This window comes from Falco peregrinus, chromosome 1 (genome assembly GCF_023634155.1).
Source record: "Falco peregrinus isolate bFalPer1 chromosome 1, bFalPer1.pri, whole genome shotgun sequence".
Classification (NCBI taxonomy): domain Eukaryota; kingdom Metazoa; phylum Chordata; class Aves; order Falconiformes; family Falconidae; genus Falco; species Falco peregrinus.
Window position 1 is genome coordinate 80,865,550 of NC_073721.1, and position 18,318 is coordinate 80,883,867.

Sequence of the window (18,318 nt, forward strand, 5' to 3'; positions counted from 1 at the left end):
ATTTCCATTGACAAAATGAACATTTCTTCATAATATAAGCTTTCTTATTAACTGTTTCAGCTGTTATTTGGGATATAGAACACACACATACACCCTCTATACACAGAAGAATATATGCTTATCACCAGTGTTTATCCACACCACAATGACTGGTGATCTGCTGCTTGAGGCAGTTCACTTTGTGAATGAAGGAGCATCTGGCTGAAGTTGACACTGAGCAAGTCACAACTGTTTGGGCTCACTTAGGTTCACAGCTCCCACTGCTGGGTAATTCCATTTGTAAATGACAAGCACTAAGATCTTCCTATTCATAAAGCAGCAGCAGTAGGAGATACTGTTTTCTAAATTTACTCTTTGACTCTGATCTCCTTGTGACGCATGAAGAAAGGGTTTACATTAGTCACACTAGCATCATCTTATCTGCCTGACAGCAGGGAAATAAGCGCTTCTTTTTTTTTTCTTTTTCTTTTTTTTTTAAGGAAACTTCGCATGAGGGGAGGATTGCGGTGTGTTTACTCACTTTGTATGAGCTGCTGCAAGCACAGCAAATCTGTCCATACCCCCTCATCACAGCACAGATCTTTCCTAGCTGCCATCTGCCAGACGACTCCAGCCTCTGGGCTAGCACCGTGGCCTACAAACGCCTACTGTTGCATGCTGTCGGCGGCCGTGCAACACGCTGGCTGGCACCCACCACGAGTGCCCGCTCCGTTGCCTGACGAAGCCTTCCCTTCGAAGGGGGCACTGGCCCCTGCGTGGGGTACATCGACCGCTTCCTAGTGCCGCGGCATGGGACCCGCTGGGCACAGCCCTGCTGTGCCATTAGGGCAGCGTTTGTCCCTTCAGGGCCCAGAAGTCCCTGAGGCGATTCGAGGGGCCGACCTCGCCCCCTCCTCCTCCGCGCCAGCCTCTTTCCTCAGCCCTCACGCCCCGCCGCGGCACGGTGGAGGCCGCAGGGCAGCGGCCTGGGCCCGCGAAGGTCTCGGGTATCCTCGAGGTGAGGGCTGCTTCGCCGATGAGGCCCGGGGACGGCCGAGGCCGGGCCGCTGAGGCGGAGGCCGGTGCTGCAAGGCGGACGCAGCTCGCCCCCGGACCTGAGCGGGCGCTGCGGTGGGGAGCAGCGTGCGGCGGGGAGCGCCGCGGGCCGGGCACGGTCCCCGCCACGGGCACGGCCCCCGCCACGGGCACGGCCCGCCGCCCCCTCACAGCTTCGGCGGGAAGCAGCGCGCGACGGGACTACAGCGCCCAGCGCGCACCTCGGCCCCGCGGCGGCGCGGGGGTGGCCGTGGCTGGCAGCGGGTCTCGGCGGCTCTCAACCAACCTCGCACACAGCGCCGTTTCCAGGTGCGCCCGCCTCCGCTGTCCTAATTGATGAGCCTGACAACCAATCAGCCGGGAGGAATCTCCGCGGCTGCCCAATCACCGCTCCGGAAAGGGGATGTGGGCAGCGTCCCGCAGGACAGCGAGCTTGGTGGCGTCGCGGCTGAGGACGGGCGAGAGCGGGGGAGGCGGCGCGGGGGAGCGCGGCCGGCACTGCCGCAGGGATGGCGGCGGCGGCCGCGAGGGGGTTAACCGCGCCGGAGAAGGCCGCGGGCCCCTCCGTGACCCCCTGAGCGTCCCCCTGCGCTGCGCGTACCCGTCGTCCCTCCCCGCGGGCAGGCCGGCGCCGTCCCGGCACCGCAGTCGCCATAGAGACCGCGCCGCACGCCATGGGGCGGAGGCTGAGCCGGAGGCTGGGCCGGGGGGCGCCGCTCTAGCCCCCGCCCCGCTCCGTGCAGACCATCCCCCGCGGCGGCCGGGGGCACCGGGCTCCGCAGGGACTCGCCGAGCCGCCGCCGCCCCGAGGAGCCGCCGCCGCCTCCTCGGCCCCGTTCCAGGTGAGGAGCCGCGGTGTTACGCGTCGGCCGTCGCCGTTACTCCTGCGCGCCCCGCGGCGCGGGCCCCGGCGGCCGGGCGAGGGTGTCCCCGGGGGGCGCTGCGGCCGCTTCACGGGGGCGCGGCTCTGGGGCTTCGGTGGCCGAGCCTCTGCCGCCCGGCCGGGCGCGGCGGGGCTGCGTGGGGCCGCGTCGCGGTTTCGCTCCCCGCCGGAGAGGGAGTTCGCCGGGCGCGGGAGCTGCGGGGGCCCCGAGCGGGGCTTATTGCAGCGCGGGGAGCGCGGGCGGGACGGGGCGGCCCTCCCCGCCGAGTTAAGGTCAGCGGGTCCGGCGGGCTCTAGCAGCGGGCACCGCCGCCCCGGCCTCTACGGAGGATTCAAATTTATAGGCACGAGATCTTTTTTGTCCCTCCCACTTGCTGCAGGAAGGCAAGCGGTAGATATTTACGTGTTCCGATGGCGAAACGTCCCTGTTTTAAAATAGCTGCAGCTATATTTCCAGTCCTTAATTGCGGCATGCGTGTAACGGATGCATATGTGGGCAAGGCTGGATGGGGGCATCGGGCTGTCTGTCGTCTGGCGCTTTAAGTGCTGGAGCCATTAGCGGCAGTTGCATCAATATATGAATACAGATATGCCTGGCTAGGCCGCGGATGCACTCGCTACGGTGATAATAGTAAACATGTAAACTGCATGTGGAAGGAATTTCACAAGCATTTTTACACATACTTTTAGTTTGAAAAAAAAGGAAACGGGGAAATACCTTGTTCCTGAGTCTACAGATGATCTCTGGAGCTGCAGCTGCATCCTTGCACTTCTGTTGTCACTCCAGCAGAAGCGATGAGAGGACAAAGATGGGTATGAGGTTTCTGACCTCTGGTGTCAGCCAGAGCTGTTGAGAACAACTGCTAGTGTGAACGGGGGCGGATTTGCAAATAATAATATTAGCGTGTTGTCCTCGGGAGAGGGGGACATGGACATAAAGGGAAGACCCCTGACTATAGCACAGCCTTTTGAGAATTTTCTACTGTATTTATAATCAAGACTATAGGAAATGAGCTATAAAATAGGTTGTAGTGGCTTTCTTAGTTAGACTGTATGTGCAGAACCAGTTGAATTTCAAGTTTAAATGTTCAGAATTAGTAAGCTATATTGAGAGGATGGTTGAGAGCCCTGAAATAAACCATACTCTATTTATTTTAAAATAATGTTACCCTCAGAGTGAGTGATTAGTTTCCATGTTGTGGCTCTGGAAAAAACGAGCAGCTTTTAAATATATTCTGCGTAGTTAATGCTGTACCTCTGTTGAACACATGCTATGCTTGTGTTATGCTTGGTTACGTTAGTTGTTGTAACGGCGAAAACAGAAGATTCGAGCTTATTTTGCTGGTCTTGTTTGATTTTTGTAGTTTTTTTTGGAGGGATCTTAACAATGTGAACTCACGGTACAAAGATACCTGACATTTTAATTCTGTGTTAAATTGCACAGAATACTTCATTGATGATGATTCCTTTGTTTTATGGTGCAAATTACACTTAAAGTATTAAGAGTTTTTTAACTTCTTAAACCAGAAGTATGCCTATTAGCATACTTGTTTGGCTTGTCAAAAAATTGTATATAGGAAAGTTTGACTACAGTAGTATGGATATTCATTGGTCAAAAGTTATTTTGAAAATAGTGCATCAAGATACCATAGTTCAAAAATGTGAAGATGGTACCTATTATCTCTGACAGATACTTTGTTCTTTTCTGATATATTTCCGATGTACCATTATGCTCATCAAGTTCAGCATTTTTTTAGACTTCTTGTTTTGGAAATGATGGGGTTAGAATGAGAAGAGCGAATTGAGCAACCGGAATATTGTGATGTTGCTCAGATGTAGTGTAGTCACTGTACTGCTGCTGCGTGCTGCAGGCTCTGTTACCTCTAACATCACAAATTCCAGAGAGGTTGTTCCAGTGTGACTGATCAAATCAAGAAGGATTTTTGAATGTGACAAAAGAGGGAGATGAGCAGAGTTTTTTAGCAGTTCTAGATATGAGTACAGAAGGTTAAACATTTGCTTAGTGTATGGAGTTGCACTATATGGTATATTAATATACTACTGTGTTTTCTGTATTAGCTAAGATTTGTTTATCTAGTGGGAATGAATTGATACTTTACAACAGGAGGGTGACAGTTTCTGTGTGTTCTTCCTGTGTGTTGCGTTGTCTCTTCACCCTGCTCTGGGAAAGCACTACACAAAGCCTTTGTGTTTGACTAGAGGGGAGGAGAAACAGCTGCCTTTTCAGTACAAGACACCAGGATCGTGGTCTCACAGGGATGTGTTGTATGTGGACCAGCCACTGTCCTTCCTCCCTCATTCTGTTAAAACACTCTTTCCTCATGACAGAGAAACCTGAGCTTTGTTTGATCGATCTCAGGAGAGCAGTGTGTTGCGTCATGGATCTGGCAGATCAGTCTGATGGACCAATTGTTAAAAGTATCGATGGGCAAGAATTAAGACGTGCAAAATTGACTAAATGCAAGGTGTATGTTAAGGAATCCCAGAGCTACAGATCATGTGTGTTTAAAAGTTACTTAGTATCAACTTGATTTCTTGTCAGTGATTGGGCTGAAAGGAACTCGTTCAAATGGGTAATCTTTTATTTGTTTTTTTCTTTTAACTGTTTAGTATCTAGACTACTTAAAAGGGAATTAAACATGTTAACTTTAAGAAGAGGAAATAAAAATGGATGAGAGAGTATAATTAAACAGAGCAGTTTCATTTTGTTTGTTTCCGTAGAGAGTACTGTATTCTGTGTCACACAGTGGTAGAATAAAAGTTAACTTCCTTCTCTATGTTGGAAACATTGAATACTATGTAGTGTGGCTTTTAGTAACTGTATCTTATATGTTCTTTCAGAATTACTTCTATGAAAATATCATCCCATCTTTTACTTATTCTTTAAAAAGACATCATATTTACTAATTTTAAAGTTTTTTTTTTTTCTTTCCTTTTTTTTCCCTCTCTGTTTTTCTTCCCCTTCGGTGCTAGATGTTAAGTAGTATGCTTTTCAGGGAATCCAGTAACTTGGGTTTATTTTAAAGCTGCTTATGAAATTGAAGTGCCATTCTTAGCAGTTTAAATTTATAGTCTTTTTTTTTCTTTTTTCCTTCCTGTATTAGCTTAAGGTCACTAATCTTGAAACCTAAGTAGTGGAAAATTTAAACAATAAAATCTTATCTTTTGACACTTCACCTCTTGATCTTGTTGAGTACCTTTTTCCCATTTTTGAGATGTTGTGCAAGTCATAACTTTCAATAACTTATTATTTAAATTTGGTTTTCAGTTAATGGAGACAAATCTTTGAAAACCTTGAGGAATTTCTGGGGAGAAGGGAAAGACTGTATTTGAGAGCAGAGAGGGAAAGGAGGGGAAACTGGGAAACCAAATAAGTCTGTAGTATTTTTCGCAAAACTGTATCTGTTTAAGAATTCAAAAATGTGTTCATTGTTATGTTCAGGCATGTTTTTCTGTGGTTCTTGTGCTACATGGTTGAGAGCAATTCTGTGATGAAAAGCATTGCTGGAATGCTGTTTCATTCTGTTGTTTCGTCTCTGAAGATATTGATCAATTATTGAGAATTAGGTTATCTGCGTTGATGATGAACTCCATCTGGTAATTCTTCCTTTCAGAGAAATGTGTATGTTGCTTATCCTTGTGTTTGAGTGCAAGAGAAGCTTCTGGGCAGCTGGAAGAGTTGAAGGCTCGCTGGGTTTTTATGGATGGCACTTCTCTCACAACTGAAGCTACACAAAAATTGTATTGTGTGTTAATGCACTTGTTCCACTGGACTTACCCACAGTTACAGTTAGGAAAGATCTTGCCTTTCAGACTTTGCATCTTTTCAGTACTTGGGAACTGTCTCCAGTCAGCAACTGCTTACTGATTCTGAAAGAGGGGGTGTGTTCTGCTCTCGATCACTTCCCAGATAATTCTCAGATAGCATTTATTGCTTCTGTCATGCAGTCTCTTAGGATATTAACATTTTGTGAGGGTTTTAGCAACACTTATTTGAAACATTGTTCTTCAGCAGCGTAGTAAGAATGAGGTTGCTTTGTTGTGTGGTGTATCAGCAGGATGTGTCTTGTTGCAGCTGTTTACTGCTATTGTAATGCTTCTAATGCTACTCTTGGTGAGCATTATGACTTCAGAGCAAATTAAGTATGTCTGTTTAGCTTCACACTGTTGAAGTATTTAAAAAAGGGGGACAATGATCTATAAATAGAGCATTCTTTTCAGCATCAAACAGGTGACTTTTTAGCATGTACTTGTATTGTTGTTTTGTTTTATATAATGCTATATTGAGTTATTTACTGTCTGAAATAAATATTTTCCTGGCTTTCCATTTGTCAGCTTCCTGACTTAAACAGATCCAAAAGGGGCATTATCAACTGGTTGAAATTGTATTAGGTGAGGAATGACTGTGCTACTCCTGAAGTTTTGTTGAATGCCCTGCCTTCGTATGTGACACTTTAATTTTCTGTTTCCAGTAGTCTATAAAATCAAAGTATAATTCCCTAAGTTGAGTCAGCTTAGAACAAATTGACATGTCATAATCTGAGAGCTGAAGGAGAGGAGGAATTTATATTGGATCATGATTCTTTTTCTGCATAAAGTGTATTTGCTGTTTCATCAGGCTCTAGAGATTACTGTGATAATCATGATCATATTGGTGAAATGATAGTTTTACAGCTTTGAGCAAGATGGTGTTTCCAGTGGGGAAACCTGTTGAAGAGTTTGTCTGGATGGAGAAAAATCATGAAAGAATCAGAAGACAGAGCAGTGTGAAGAAAGTATTTATTGCCCTGCAGGAGAAATGTGCTAGCTAGCCTAGTCAGTTCTTGTCTTGACTAGGCAAGAACTAAGAAATCAATGCTGAAGCTGAGGAGCAAGCCGTGAGCCTCCCACAGTAAAGCAAATGCATGCAGGAAGGAAGCTCCATTATTGACTGCCTGGTGCTGGCTGTCATTTATTTGTAGGTATACATACATATAATTATATTTTTCATGTGTTAGCTCCTGCGGATGAAATTGCACATTATTGTTGAACCAGTCTAAGAGCTAGCTGCTGTTTATAAGCAGAAGATGATATCCTCCGCCTGTGCCTTTTCTAGTGTCCATTGATCTCTGAGCTACTGTGATTCAGCTTGCTAATTTGACAGAGAATGATTTTAAGGAGTTGTTTATACTGCTTTTTTGTTGAGATAGGTTTATAACTCTTCCTAGGTCATGCTGTTGTGTGTAACTTCACCCTGAATGTCCAGCTGAGATCTAGTCATAACCAGATCTTTCTATTACTGTAGCCTGGGTGCTCAGCTGATAGGTCTTTCTGCCCTATCATCAGCTTAGGGAAGAAGAAAGAGGAAGAGGAACATCTTATCTGAAGGACTGCTTTGAGGCCATGTTGCACTACTTTCTCTGTTGATTTGAAGGAAGTTCAGCTAGATGCTAAAATTCAGCCTGGACATTTTGCCCTGTTGTCCATACTGGGTGTATGTGTTTCATAAGTTTTGAACCTCAGATACCTTGATCATGTGGCCGTACTTCTTCTGTACATATCTCCAAAGGCTGGACCAACCTTTCCTTGATGAGTCAATTTTCCCTTGACCTCCCTCTGCAATTAGGGAGCAACTGTACTTTGCTTGATTTGTGGGAGTTTGTAGGTAATACTTCAATTCTATTGTTGAGAACATGTATCGCCATGTAACGGCTCCCTGATTTTTTTATTTTTTTTTTTTTTTTTTCCTGGAGTGGTGATCTGGACAGAATTGATTTACGGTCTGAGTGAGGACCAGGGCCTGCCATACAAGTAGCCCTGCAGTAGATATTGCTCATATTTGGTGTTGACATGTTATAATGTACTCTTATATTCCTTGCTCTGGAAGAGGTAGAAGCTGGAATCTTGTTCTTAATAAAGAAGAATACAGTTATTACTACTCTTACCTGTATTATTACTATTCTAGTTCCTTGTATTAATAAAACAAAAGTGTACACAGATTTCACCCATATCATTGTTTCCTGTTTCTCAATAGAAACCTCATAACCCCACTTGCCATATGTTTGCATATCCAGCATGTTCTCTTATAGAGTAGAAATTAATTTTTGTTCAAATAATAATTTCAAAATGAAAAAGTATCTCACCACAGTTTAGAATTGAATATCCTTAAAACAAAGGTAATGGCTGTCAGTGTATTTAAAAAAAAAAAGGAAAACAAAAAAAAACCAAACCCAAACCCTTATAACTTTTGTTGATGGAATTGGGTTTCTTATAAGAACATTCAAGAACCTATCAAGTACTGCTATTATTTTAGTGTTATTGTACTTTTGCCATTATGGTGTCATGTGTTACTGTTTCCATATCTACAAAATTAAATCTGCACTCAATGTGAAGTAAAATTTAATCTAGTTTTAGACATTTTATTTGTATAGATCAAGCATTTAAATATTCAATATATACAAATATAGCAGGTTATATGTAAAAAATACAACCAGGATTATTTTTAAAGCCCAAGCTTTAATTCTGACAGATTTGGTATTGAATATCTTTATTTACATGCAGCAGGTATTTCTTAAAACATAATACCAACGTAGTACTTTTTTTATTATTTAAGTAAGGATGAAATGAAAGGCTGTAATGGGTTTTGGGAAACTTTGCTGTTGTGTTCTTAGGAATAATTTTGTGTTTGGCAGATAGCTAAAATTTGAGCTTGCACTGTTAGCTGCTTTTGTGTGTATTAAATTCACATAACTTTTGAGAGTCTCTTGATCCCCATGTTTGTAATACTTGCTGATTCTTATGCCTCATCATTTTTATATATACATTTATGTATATCACTATATATATATATGTCAATATATACATTTATATATATCACTTTATATATAAAAGGCCACGCTTTATTTTTTCAGCTGATTGCTGGACTGTTGAAAAGTACTTTTGTGGATTTAGGACAGTCTCAGCGTACTAAATTTGCCTGGGATAATTATATTTTCATAATGAAATATACTCGTATAGTTAATTTTCAAAGATAAAATACTCATCACTTATCTCAGCCTGAATGCTTTAAGACCAAGGGAGCTCTGGTGGTTATTGAGGCTAACTTCATGCGTAACACCAGCTTCCCTAGGACTTCTCTGAATTACGTGTGCTAACAGTAGTTGAATAAGATCATATAATTAAGAATTTCAGTAATGCAGAATTCAGTGAAATATTTCATGAAGTATTCTGATGGAATATCTCTATTGACTAAAATTAAAGACCATGAAGATCTTTTTATGTTTGTAAGTAATCTAAAGGTTCAGCCTTTTACCAGTATGATTTTGTATGTCAGAATGAAGATCTTTTGTAATTTCTTAGTCTAAAGCCGTTTTTAATAGATAATCTGGAGGAATTGAGCTTCATAATTTTGACACTAAATACATAGACTCTGGTATTTTAATATTTTGTTCTTCTGCATCGTTTTGCTTTTTCTTGAAATGTGAACACCGGAACTGGATATAATATTCCAGCAGCAATCCTACAATGAGCAGATAGAGAGGTATTATGCTCTCCCATAGAACTTATTTCCCTGCTCATCTGTAGTTGGTATAGCCTTAGCGCCGCACCAGATGCGTTTATCAAAAGTGGCTGATCATCTGTAATGTGTTAGGTGATGTTTCCATTTATTCCTTGCTCCTTGATGTATATTCTCTTCTTTTATCTGAGTTGGAACTTGTGTAGCTTGGTTGCAGTCCGACAGCTGATGAAGTTGGTGCTACACCACTTCCTGATCTCAGTATCAACTACAAAATTGATTTTTGTTTCCTCCCTAGTAAAAAACCTTTCAGGATAAAGTCAGAAATTATTCTTATGGGACTAATTAGAGAAATATTGGTTCAGTTGAATTGCAGTTATATTTTGGGACCTATTATTTAATGTGTGATCTGTTGATTTTCTGCTATTTTAGTTTCTTAAAAACAGACCATGCTGTGTGGTGCAAACTTAGATGTCTTCCAGAAGTGTAAGTGCCGTAGTAACTGTTACGTTTATAGGCCAAACTTGTAACGTAGCCAGAAAAAGTTACTTTGACAAGGAGGGGAACTTGGTTGAATGGTAGTAATTATATTGTCTTCCTTTTAATTCTTTAATACTCGAGTCCTCTGTTTTGCCTGGCATGTGTATCAAGCGGATGGCCCATAGTTGCCAAAGGAATTTTAATGTTTGGAAAGGATAAATAACATTAACTGTCTTCTGGAGTCGTCTGTGTTGGAGGAATTTGTGGGAATCCGCAACGATAAATCGGAAGTCTCCTTGAATATCCCTAGGACAACAAAGGATATTCAAGCGCCAGTCCAGCTTAGCAGCATCTGACTGATACTGGTCGCGGGAGCACAAGATGCATCGTCACCGCCACCCGTTTCCCCGGCCCGGGGCTGGGCGGGGCGGCGGCAGCGGCGGCGCTGAGCTAGCCAGGGTGCTGACCGGCCCGCCCGCCTTGGGCCCGGGGGGGGGGGGAGGGCGGCAGCCTTGGCCCCGGGGAGGGGGCCCGCGCACCAGGCAAGTAGGGAACGACTTCGTTACAAAAGAAAGGGTGCTGCGAATGTAGCATCTGGTTTATACATATCGTTATGTCCTGGGGCTTGCGCAGGAAATCTTTACGCCATTGCTGGCTGTACCAGAAGAAGATGCTACTGTGAAAGAAGTTTTCCGGGAATCGCAGCTCCGGGCTTTTTAATAGCCCCAGTCATGCTAAACTCGTTGTCATCACCAGCAGGTTCCTTGTCATCCAAATTATGTCAAATGTATCTACACCATCCCTGAGCAAGAGATACAAACTTTTCCAATGCACTTCCAAAAAGTTTCACTATGAAGTGTAACTTAACCAATCGCTGTACATCACAGCAAACTTCCAGGCAGTGTCTAAAGGGCAAACCCATTAATCTGCCTGTAGCTCAACAATTTTCACAAAACACCTGTTTTGTCATCTCAGCTCTGGCCTGAAGATGAACATGGAAAATAACACTAACATCTATAAATAACTTCCAGTGTATTACAGATGATAGTTTCAATTTTTCCCTCCACATCCCACTAATTGCTGTCTTCTGTCTTCTTCCCCACATCACTCTTTTATTTCTTATGTACTTTAAAGATGATTAGTGATAGGACCATTTTTAATTATTATTAGACAGAAACCCCCTTGTTTTATTAAATCACTTTTACAAATGCCTTACCCCATTTACCAAGCATTAGGGCATGTTCATTTGCATTTATATGTAGCTATGTCACCAAATTTGCAACAGTTTTATGTAAGTAGGTATGGTTAATAACATGAATCTTCATTGACACAATTAGGAAGTTCTGTATTCCCGTAAAGTATATAATGGTGTATTTGGAATGTACACATAATATATATGTAAATGATGTAAACACATGTATGTATAATGTAAAATTACATGTGTGGGGTGTGTATGTGTGTGTATATATATACGTATGTTATGGAATATTCTTTATTGCAAAGTATGTTAGTTTAGTGGTATGATTCCCTGCATTAGTTTTTGGCTTGATGCAGATATACCTCAGTTGATGCAGAGCTGAAGCTGCTAGGCTTTGGTGACCTCATTAGCAGTTATGAGGAATTAGTTACAAGAACTGGGAGAGAAGCAAGACGAGGGAGTGCCACAGTGCTAGAAGGTGTTTTGAACATCTGGCATCTTCCTCTTCCTCCCCTTTTCCGACCAATTTAGTTTGCTTCAGGCCTTTCCTGGTGAAAGGTTTGGATGCCTTTCTGCTGTGAGGACTCCATGGCTCTCAGGCGAGAGCCTGCACTTCTTGAGATGGCTTCTGTTCTGTGTAGTGCAAAGCAATCAGAATAAGTAAGGGAACTCGCGGGAGGCAGCTATAGATGGATTAAAAAAAAAGGGGAAAAAATAGAGGATTCATTTATTTTTATTTGTTTAGTCTTTGTGTGTGCAAATTGGATTGTGTAGTCTCTAAACTTGGCAATGGAAAATAATGTCTATGAATTTTTTGTTTGGAATCCATGACACATTTTGGTAAGTTTTGTAAGTTTTGATAAGCTTCATTTCTTATGTGTGACCATATGCCTGGCAATTTTATTTAACACAAAAAAGTAATCTCTAGTTAGTTGATTTAACTACTTTCCTTTTTTTGACAGTATGACTATTACTTTATCCATGGGTGCTTTTTTTATTTCCTTAAAAGTAAGATGTAAGCCTCTTGAATCCTTTTTTGATTTCACAGCTTTAAAATTGTTACAGAACAATTGTTAGTCATTATTGAACTCCTATTGCTAGCTACCAGACTGAAGCAAAGGTACTGGACTGAAGCAATTTAAAAACACTTTTAACACTGCAACACTGCAACCTTCAACACTTAAGTAAAACTTCTGAAAATGGACCTGAGACTTGCATCTCTTCTGCTGTTGTTTCTATCACCAGCTATCTCAGCTCAGCAAGCTTTCCAGGGATAGGTTTTTCTTTTGTCAGGCTTGACAACTGATAATGACCAACAGATAGATTAAAAAGCATACTTTTGCATGTATTTTTCCCTGCGCTGTAGGATCTTGTAGGATTTTAAATATTTAATAGTGTGGTTTTAAAGCCTAGTCCTCTTGAGGGAGGAAATTCTGTGTCAGCTAAAGTGTGTGATCCTTTCTCTAGCAAAGATGTAGAAATCTTCGTACCATTCTTTCTTTTATGCAGGTAGTACCAGATCAAACCTAGGTGTAACTGGGCTGAATGTAATTAGGAAAATAAAAAGTCTTAATCCAGTGGTAAGAATTGAACCGAAAAAGCCTGCATGGTATTGCATGTAATCAAGATTTGCCTCTTTGTGTTTCCTGTGAGAAAGGCAGCAAAGATGAGAATTTAGCTAAAGTTCAGAGATTCCTTATGAAATTACATTAGAGAATATCCAACAAAAAACATTTAAAAAAAATGAAAAGAATGTTAAGGGGTGTGAATGTTGTATCAAGTGGCAAAGAATTTATATGAATTCTTGTCCCCTTTTTCATCAGTTTAACGGATTTATGGAAGGACAGTCATATGTCTTCCCAGTTGTTTTACAGCAGTTGTTTATGGCTGTTCATGAGAGACAGATTTTTTTTAATTTTTTTTTTTTTTTTTTTTGCTAAATGAAACACAGTATTGAAAGTTCCCTGAAGTAACCTAAAGTAGATATGAAAATCGCAGTAGTTGTGGCTGTTTATACCCTTGCTTCTCTTGATGCTCAGACCTCTTTAGCAGCCTGAAACTTTTTGGTGTCACCTATATAAAAATTACTGTCATATGTTTTGCTGCTGCCAGAAGTAATAACCGGTTTTTAAATGCAAATTTTCAAACTGTAGCATTGCTGTACCTGGCTTGTCAGTGCATTCTGTGAATTTTAATTGTTAAAAATCTTAACCTTTGTGTTTGCACCAGCTTTATTAAGAGAAAGCCTTGAGGTTATGAGATATGTATTAATGTGTTGGTTGTCTGTATCCAAGTTACAGAATTATTCGAGTGTAATGATCAGAGGCATTTCCAAGTATTTTATAAAGCCAGATGCAGAGAAGGAAACCTATTCCTTGTCAAATCAGTATCTTTGATCAATCAGTTATAGTGTGTTTTTTTATCAAATTAAAGTTGTGTAACTAAGTGACATGGTAAAATGATAACAGCAGAGATAATGGCATTAGGATTGGCATGGATGCATTTGGTGTGACATCTTTGGCATCTGTAGGATAAAGTAATGGAAAAATTACAAGTAATGTGTGAACTCATAGGTAAGACAGATTTGCTGCTTCCATCTGATCAATGTGTGGAAGTCGTCAATGATCCTTATGGCTCTGGAGGTTCATCTGCCCGTGATCACCACTATTGAATCACACCATGCTTTAAAGTTCTACTAGCTCAGTTCTGTGCATGCATGACTCCCTATTCATTAAGAAGTGTTAAGACCTGTTGAGAAAAATCATTGAGTAGGTGAGTAGGTTAGGCATTTAAAAAAAGAAAAAAACAAACAACAAACAAAATTTGATTGTGATGTGATTAGGATTTATACAGAAGACTCAGACTGTATGTTTTTAGTGTATTTTGTATTAAAATTATTTTGCAGATTCTGCAAGTTTTTTCTGGTTGTTAAGATGGTTCTAAATAATTGAATTAACAATAACAAAAAGTTATTTTGGCATAACTTTTGTCTCTGGGACAAAAAACTTATTAGAGTGCATTGCATAAAGGCTTTTAGCTAGACTGGAGAGGAGAAAAATAAATTATTGACAATAGTCATCAGAATCGTTTTACTTGGAAAAGACCTTTAAGATCATTGCTTCCAATCGTTAACCCAGGATTGCAAAGTCCACTACTGAACCATGCCTCTAAGCGCCACATCTACAAATCTCTTAAAATATGTCCCAGGATGGTGATTAAACCACTTCCCTGGGCAGCCTGTTCCAGTACTTGACAACCCTTTTGGTGAAGAAATTTTCCCTAATATCCAATCTAAACCTCTCCTACTGCAACTTGAAGCTGTTTCCTCTTGTCCTGTCACTTGTTATCTGGGAGAAGAGACCTGCCCCCATCTGCCTACAGCCTCCTGTCAGGGAGCTGCAGAGAGTGATAAGGTCCTGCCTGAGCCCCCTTTTCTCCAGAATAAACAACCCCAGTTCCCTCAGCCGCTCCTCACAAGACTTGTGCTCCAGACCCTTCACCAGCTCCGTTGCCCTTCTCTGGATACGCTCCAGCACCTCAATGTCCCTCTTGCCGTGAGGGGCCCAAAACTCAACACAGTGTTCGAGGTGCAGCCCCACCAGTGCCCAGTACAGGGGGACAATCACTCCCCTTGCCCTGCTGGCCACGCTGCTTTGGACACAAGCCAGGATGCTGTTGGGTTCTTGGCCACCTGGGCACACTGCTGGCCCACGTTCAGCCGGCCGTCAGCCAGCACCCCCCAGGCCCTTTTCCCCCAGGCACTTTCCAGCCGCTCTGCCCCCAGCCCGTAGCACTGTGTGGGGCTGCTGTGACCCACGTGCAGGACCCGGCACTGAGCCTTGTTGAACCTGGTACAACCGGCCTCGGCCCACGGGTCCAGCCTGCCCGGATGCCCCTGCAGAGCCTGCCTGCCCTCCAGCAGCTCAACACTCCCCCCAGCTCGGTGTCGCCTGCAAACTGGCTGAGGGTGCACTCGATCCCCTCGTCCAGATCGTCGATAAAGATACTAAACAGAGCTGGCCCCAGCACTGAGCCCTGGGGAACACCACTTGTGACCGGGCACCAGCTGGGTGTAACTCCATCCACCACCACTCCTTGGGCTCAGCCAGCCGGCTAAGTTAACCTGTGCTATTACTTTACATGTAGGTACTTTAACACTGCCACCTTGAAAACAATTCTATCCATTCACCCTCTCTCTTGATAAAAGGATTTGTATTGCCACTTAGTGATTTAGATCAGGCAACTGAGCTAGCTTAAAAACTACTTTTCTGAAAGGGTTAGTATTTTATGTTCCTTTAGGCCAGTTCATTGTGTAGTCTGGAGTGTTAAGGATGAGTTTTTAATGTGATGGATGAATTTACTCAGTGAAGTGCACTACTGGACCTGTTACTGAGGATTAAAGAAGAACTGGTCACACATGTGAAGGCTGATGGCAGCCTTGACTGCTAAGATCATGAGACACACGGTGTAAGACCAAAGGGAAGTGAGGAAAGTGAGAAGCAGCATAGGGACATTAGTCTTGAGAAGAGCAGACTTTGTCTTATTCAGAGAATGAACGGGTGAGATCCTGTGGCAGGCTGCTCTGAAGTTTACAAGAGCTGACGATATTTTTCTACGATTATGTTGGTAGAATAGAATTGGCAAAAGATGTTCTCCTATGGACTGTCAGTAATATCAGTCTGTTTTGTGAAACGAATCACCAGTTTTAGAAAAGTTTAAAAAACCTACATGTCTGCTGCCAAAATACGAATTGGACTCTGTCATGTGCTGTAAATTGCAAGTGCATCCTAAATAGGAAAATTTTTTAAAAGTACTTTCTAAACTGATTCTAACTTCTTTATTAATCAAAAGAGCTGTTGCAATTCAAGTAGCAATACTTAGCTGTGATATCATTCGAGTATGATTATATGATAAGTGATTTTGATAACACTGTACATTTTAATGTTTGAAAGTCTTTTGCTATAATAGCATATTCTATGAATAGCCTTAACTTTTTTTCTATAGCAGTGAGTATTACTGAAAACTTTACATAGTTACCACATAGGATTATAGCAAAAGCAGTATTATAACTGTTTGGTATTTATGTAAGAATGTAAGTGCGGTCTTAACCATCAAAACACAATGAACATTAATTAATTGTCACCAAAACTGAGGTGTGTTTAATAGCCTATGAATGGTTTGATCTCTGCTATAGTTAAAATTGCTTTAAATGCCACACTACACTGTGACTGCTCCAAGCCATTTTTCCTTTCATCTTTTTTGTGTAAGTTAACATTTATAAAAGATACATGGAAACTCATTTTTAGAAACGTTTTTTTCTGTATTTTTTTAAAATGCATATTGTAGTAGCTTTTGATGCTTCAGCTGAGGAGTATGTTTCTAATTTTACTGGTTGGCGGGATCACAAACTTGCTCTGTGTAATGATACCAAATTTAAAAAGGAGTATTCCGCTTCAGTTATAAGTGAAAAAAGATGAATGAATACGAAAGATCATTGAAAGTAGCAGACGTACTATAGCTGCAAGTTATTAGATCAACGTAATTTCACTGCTGTTCACAGACTTGATGCACCTTTATTAGAGGTAGAATTCAGGCTTATAATATTAGTGATCAGTATTAGTTTTTAATGTGCATGTGAAAATCTGCATTTGAATAAGAAGCCTGGTGCTGGAGGGGATAGAAATATGCCAGCTGATGGGAAGGGCATTATAAATAGAAACACTGAGATTAGAGTTTAAACCCAGCATGAAATGGAAGGGACATAACGTGGAAAACAGAAGTTGAAATAATGGAACAAATTACACTCGAGTGTTTCTTGCATACAAGTGTTTATAAATTCTCCCCCCCCCCCCCCCCAAAAAAAAAAACAACTCACACAAAACCCCAACAAACAAACCAACCTCACAGAAGTGCCAGAAAGAAGAGTTTACTTGAGTTGAAATGGTTTGCTTTCTGCTGTTATTCCCACACCAGTTAGTCAACAGTTTTAAGGTTGGAGCTTCTTTTAAATAACTGACAAAAGATTACACACAGGAATTTAATTCAAATTGCAGCTCATCAGTTCATATAATTTGAATTTATTATTTATAGGGAGTAGAATTTCTTTATTATCTCTTCATCTTCTCAAACATAATGTATGAATGCAAAATTCTGGAGCAGACTAAAGGTCTATCTTCAAGAGTGGTCATAAGTGGATGCCTAAGGAAAAGTGCGAGAACAGAGAAAATATACATTATACTTTCCTGTACTACTTCTCCATCTTCTGTTAAGGGACTTCCGGAGCTGAATATGCTTAATATGTATTTTCAGTAACCCATAATAGTTTTCTTTTCCATGTAGTTGTCCAATGCCCTCTTGAACCATTGTGAACCTTTATCATTCACAATATCCATTAGCAAGAGGTTGCACAGGTTAGCTACAAATTAATGAAGAACTCCTTTCTCATGTTTGTTCTGAGCCTGGCTCTTGCTGACATCTTTTGATATTTTTTAGTTCCTTCATTGAATGAGATTGTGAATAGTTGATTCCAAGCCAACCTCTCCGCGCCCCTAATGATTTTGTAGACTTCTGTCAAATACACCTCTCTACTTCCCATTATTTCTTAAAAAAATAGTCATTCATTACCTCATGTGCAAATTAGTCTGTACCTCTAATTTTTTTGTTTCATTTTTTGAACCTTCCCCCCCCCTTTTTTTTTTTTTTTGAGATGGGAAGGACTAGAATTGCATACAATAGTCAAGGTATCAGTGAACGATGGAGATGACATATACATGATCTTCATGTTGTCATCAGTTTTGTCTGAATTCTTAACGTATGATTTTTTTTTGACTGCTCTTTAGTATTGAGTTGCCATCTTTTGTAACTGTATATCATAATACCAAGACCCGATTCTTGATTGCTAATAGTTTCTCATATTTTTAATGAGAAGTTAGGATTATTTTTCTGACATACATAATTTTACATTTACCTATACAGAACCCCACCTACCATTTTATTGCCTGGTTACTCAGTACCATAAAGTCACCCAGCAGTTCCTCACAGTTGCCCTTCATCTTTTCTTGATTTCTGTTTTTTAAAGACCAAGTCACGTGTTACTGTCAGCCAACTTTTGTTACTTTAGTTCTCACCCTGTTTTCCTTGAACTGCACAGATCATGTTCTGCTTCTTGCACAACTCTGCTTGTAGCCTCGTTCCACTGTGTGAAAT

At 41.6% G+C, this 18,318-nt stretch overlaps 1 protein-coding gene across 2 annotated transcripts in view; it reads left to right on the top strand.

Annotated features, from left to right (window-relative positions):
• The first annotated feature begins 1,469 nt into the window (after nucleotides 1–1,469).
• Nucleotides 1,470–18,318, top strand: part of TTBK2 (tau tubulin kinase 2) — a 104,736-nt gene continuing 87,887 nt past the window's right edge. For both annotated transcript variants that reach the window (XM_055814978.1, XM_055814981.1), the window contains exon 1: nucleotides 1,470–1,877. The gene's annotated coding sequence lies outside the window, so the exon portion shown is untranslated. The remainder of the gene's footprint in view (nucleotides 1,878–18,318) is intronic.